The 5,000-nt window shown below is 54.3% G+C and overlaps 1 non-coding gene across 1 annotated transcript in view; it reads right to left on the reverse strand.

The window, feature by feature from the left end:
• Positions 1 to 1,421, reverse strand: part of LOC126319014 (small subunit ribosomal RNA) — a 1,893-nt gene extending 472 nt beyond the window's left edge. The window contains exon 1 of the ribosomal RNA XR_007557705.1: positions 1 to 1,421. This exon is cut by the window's left edge and continues 472 nt beyond it. This is a non-coding gene — a ribosomal RNA (small subunit ribosomal RNA).
• Between the last annotated feature and the right edge of the window lie 3,579 nt (positions 1,422 to 5,000).

Raw genomic sequence — 5,000 nt, forward strand, 5'->3', positions numbered from 1 at the left:
GGCTAGAGTCTCGTTCGTTATCGGAATTAACCAGACAAATCGCTCCACCAACTAAGAACGGCCATGCACCACCACCCACCGAATCAAGAAAGAGCTATCAATCTGTCAATCCTTCCGGTGTCCGGGCCTGGTGAGGTTTCCCGTGTTGAGTCAAATTAAGCCGCAGGCTCCACTCCTGGTGGTGCCCTTCCGTCAATTCCTTTAAGTTTCAGCTTTGCAACCATACTTCCCCCGGAACCCAAAAGCTTTGGTTTCCCGGAGGCTGCCCGCCGAGTCATCGGAGGAACTGCGGCGGATCGCTGGCTGGCATCGTTTATGGTTAGAACTAGGGCGGTATCTGATCGCCTTCGAACCTCTAACTTTCGTTCTTGATTAATGAAAACATACTTGGCAAATGCTTTCGCTTCTGTTCGTCTTGCGACGATCCAAGAATTTCACCTCTAACGTCGCAATACGAATGCCCCCGCCTGTCCCTATTAATCATTACCTCGGGTTCCGAAAACCAACAAAATAGAACCGAGGTCCTATTCCATTATTCCATGCACACAGTATTCAGGCGGGCTTGCCTGCTTTAAGCACTCTAATTTGTTCAAAGTAAACGTGCCGGCCCACCGAGACACTCAACTAAGAGCACCCTGGTAGGATTTCAACGGGGTCCGCCTCGGGACGCGCAAGCACGCCTTCGGCTCGCCCCACCGGCAGGACGTCCCACGATACATGCCAGTTAAACACCGACGGGCGGTGAACCAACAGCGTGGGACACAAATCCAACTACGAGCTTTTTAACCGCAACAACTTTAATATACGCTATTGGAGCTGGAATTACCGCGGCTGCTGGCACCAGACTTGCCCTCCAATAGATACTCGTTAAAGGATTTAAAGTGTACTCATTCCGATTACGGGGCCTCGGATGAGTCCCGTATCGTTATTTTTCGTCACTACCTCCCCGTGCCGGGAGTGGGTAATTTGCGCGCCTGCTGCCTTCCTTGGATGTGGTAGCCGTTTCTCAGGCTCCCTCTCCGGAATCGAACCCTGATTCCCTGTTACCCGTTACAACCATGGTAGGCGCAGAACCTACCATCGACAGTTGATAAGGCAGACATTTGAAAGATGCGTCGCCGGTACGAGGACCGTGCGATCAGCCCAAAGTTATTCAGAGTCACCAAGGCAAACGGACCAGACGAGCCAATCCGATTGGTTTTGATCTAATAAAAGCGTCCCTTCCATCTCTGGTCGGGACTCTGTTTGCATGTATTAGCTCTAGAATTACCACAGTTATCCAAGTAACGTGGGTACGATCTAAGGAACCATAACTGATTTAATGAGCCATTCGCGGTTTCACCTTAATGCGGCTTGTACTGAGACATGCATGGCTTAATCTTTGAGACAAGCATATGACTACTGGCAGGATCAACCAGGGAGCTGCGTCAACGAGAGCTGAGCAGCCGGCCGCCCGGGAGTGTGTCCCGAGGGCCCGCGCGAACACGCAAGCGTCCGCTCAATTATTCTGCAAACAGGAGGAGGCTGAGCTCCCCTGCACGATACACCTCGAAACCCTCTCAGGTCCCGGCGGCGCGCAGCGCCGTCCTAAGTACTTGGTCGGGTTCGAGAGAGGCGCAATCGCCCGGAGATGGGCGAGTAGACGCTTTCAGTGCGAACACCCGTGCTCCCAACTGAGCTTGCCGCTGCCGACAGAGGCCCGGGAGCGTGCTGTCGTGGCATTGCCGGCGGGAAACAACACGCGCCACCTACGGTGACCGGCAGCTCCAACGCCAGCGCCACAGAAGGGCAAAGCCCCACTTGGGTGCAGAAGCGAACTCTCCCAGCACAGCGCACGCGCCAACACGTCCGCAGAGCTGCGATACAAACCACCTGCGAGAACCGCTGGGGGCGACCGAGCAGCAGACGGCGTCGCGACGCCGAGTGCCGGGCGGCGGCGCATCCTCAACGCACACAGTCCGCAATCGGACCAGCACACTGCAGATGTCCACCGCGCTTCGCACCGGGCTCGGCAGAACCCACTTTGGCCGCCTGGCGCCGCGCGCAGGGTGCGCCGGCGCATAGCTGGGACGCCAGCCGGGCCCGTCGGCCGGCGCTCCTGCCACTGGGCGCCCCCCACCAGCCGGCTGTAGTGCGTGCGCTCACGCAGCGCGCGGCCAGCACGCCGGGCGGCCCCCCCTCACCGGCCGGGGACTGTCCCGCCAAGCCACAGCCTCGTATCGCTTCATACCCACATGGCCAACTCAGGTTCGGGGGCATGGCGGGTACCGCCGAAACAACCGGTTCATAGATGTACCGATCGTCGCTATCACCGATGCACCTGCAGCGCGAACAACCGCTCAACAACTGATTTCCAGTTCATTTGCGGATCTTTGGCAGCAAACGTATACGTCAATCTACATTTGCGAAATCTACGATTCTGGCATGCCTGCATGTTATGTGTCACGACACGCTACATCAGCCCACATACACACTGCGGCATGTACACGAGAGAACACGTGGAAGATGGTCCGCGCACGTGTGCAATGTCCCTTGCGCGGTCGACTGTCAACCGGCCTCTGTAGCATGTCGCAGATGTGGAACGCGGTCCACCGTGCTATCATGTTGTGTGGGGCAATACGATTAAATAGGAAAACCCTCGTCGCTACATCAACAGACGGCTCACGCTGATTCCCGGCAGAGGGAGGAGGGGGGGGGGGGGGGGGCCAACATGCAATACTTTCGTCCGTACCTACCTACCACATGTCTGTACGGCGTACAACAGTGCAATCTCGCTGTAATGGGGAGACGAGACAAGTAGCATCGTGCACAACATATGGCCCTTATGATTCGCCATTGTAGGGCGCAGCCGGTGTACGGTCAAGCATGTGCCACATTATGTCACTCAGTACGTAACGACGGATGATCAGTGTGGGTTACGCGTACATCAGCGGACAGTCCACACAGGCCGTACCACAACGTACACTGACTGCATCGACAACCGAATGCAACTGAACAGCTGCAAGGCTCATTTCACAAACAAACGCCTGACCGACCAGCTTGGAAGGGCAGGAGGGGAGGGCGATATTCGTTCTGTAGCGGTACACCCTTCCAGTGGTTAGCGGGACTGTGTAGAAAGTACGCAACACTCGAAAGACCTTTATGTGAGGGTACGCACCATGGCATCAAGAAATACACATGACACCAGAGGATCCAAGCAGTGAACTATGTTCAGAGGGTTGCTGTTAGGCAAAGCTACATTCCTGTGACGTTACATGTGACAGTTAAGGTGCAGTGTAAGTTAGGTTAAGGTGCAGCGTAAGTTAGGTTAAGGTGCAGTGTAAGTTAGGTTAAGGTGCAGCGTAAGTTAGGTTAAGGTGCAGCGTAAGTTAGGTTAAGGTGCAGCGTAAGTTAGGTTAAGGTGCAGCGTAACTTGGGTTAAGGTGCAGCGTAACTTGGGTTAAGGTGCAGCGTAACTTGGGTTAAGGTGCAGCGTAACTTGGGTTAAGGTGCAGCGTAACTTGGGTTAAGGTGCAGCGTAACTTGGGTTAAGGTGCAGCGTAACTTGGGTTAAGGTGCAGCGTAACTTGGGTTAAGGTGCAGCGTAACTTGGGTTAAGGTGCAGCGTAACTTGGGTTAAGGTGCACACTAGATCGCGTGTTTTAAGGTGCAGCGTAACTTGGGTTAAGGTGCAGCGTAACTTGGGTTAAGGTGCAGCGTAACTTGGGTTAAGGTGCAGCGTAACTTGGGTTAAGGTGCAGCGTAACTTGGGTTAAGGTGCAGCGTAACTTAGGTTAAGGTGCAGCGTAACTTAGGTTAAGGGGCCAACGTGGGTTAGGTTAAGGGGCCAACGTGGGTTAGGTTAAGGGCCAACGTGGGTTAGGTTAAGGGCCAACGTGGGTTAGGTTAAGGGCCAACGTGGGTTAGGTTAAGGGCCAACGTGGGTTAGGTTAAGGGCCAACGTGGGTTAGGTTAAGGGCCAACGTGGGTTAGGTTAAGGGCCAACGTGGGTTAGGTTAAGGGCCAACGTGGGTTAGGTTAAGGGCCAACGGGGGTTAGGTTAAGGGCCAACGTGGGTTAGGTTAAGGGCCAACGTGGGTTAGGTTAAGGGCCAACGTGGGTTAGGTTAAGGGCCAACGTGGGTTAGGTTAAGGGCCAACGTGGGTTAGGTTAAGGGCCAACGTGGGTTAGGTTAAGGGCCAACGTGGGTTAGGTTAAGGGCCAACGTGGGTTAGGTTAAGGGCCAACGTGGGTTAGGTTAAGGGCCAACGTGGGTTAGGTTAAGGGCCAACGTGGGTTAGGTTAAGGGCCAACGTGGGTTAGGTTAAGGGCCAACGTGGGTTAGGTTAAGGGCCAACGTGGGTTAGGTTAAGGGCCAACGTGGGTTAGGTTAAGGGCCAACGTGGGTTAGGTTAAGGGCCAACGTGGGTTAGGTTAAGGGCCAACGTGGGTTAGGTTAAGGGCCAACGTGGGTTAGGTTAAGGGCCAACGTGGGTTAGGTTAAGGGCCAACGTGGGTTAGGTTAAGGGCCAACGTGGGTTAGGTTAAGGGCCAACGTGGGTTAGGTTGCCAGAGATGTGTCAAATCAGGATGTACGTTTGGCTGGTGTCAGGTGGTGGGTTGGTTCGATGCCTTTATAAGGAGTGTGGCCAAAGGGTATTTTATTACTTGTACCTTTTGTGTTGTGGCGTGGCGTTGCGTCCTGTGTTGATACTGGGTGGACCACTGTGGGTGTTGCTGGCTGATTTGAGCTGCGTTGTTTGCGGGTGGTGTGAGACATTCTGTCTTATTAGTGGACGTGACGTTCCTCTTGTCGTTCTTTGGATAGTGTCCTGTGGCAGCGAGGATAAAATGGATGTTGTTGAACGATAGTGCTTTGGTGCTTTCGCTTTGTTACACACAGAGTGGACTGTGAGATAGGGTGACTGGGTCGAGTGCGGTTCACACTGTCCTCCCCAGTTTACAGTATGTATCATCTATGTATGTGGTCCTGCATCATTTACTAAGCAGGGACGTCAGAC

Source organism: Schistocerca gregaria, unplaced genomic scaffold (genome assembly GCF_023897955.1).
Source record: "Schistocerca gregaria isolate iqSchGreg1 unplaced genomic scaffold, iqSchGreg1.2 ptg000685l, whole genome shotgun sequence".
Taxonomy (NCBI): Eukaryota; Metazoa; Arthropoda; class Insecta; order Orthoptera; family Acrididae; genus Schistocerca; species Schistocerca gregaria.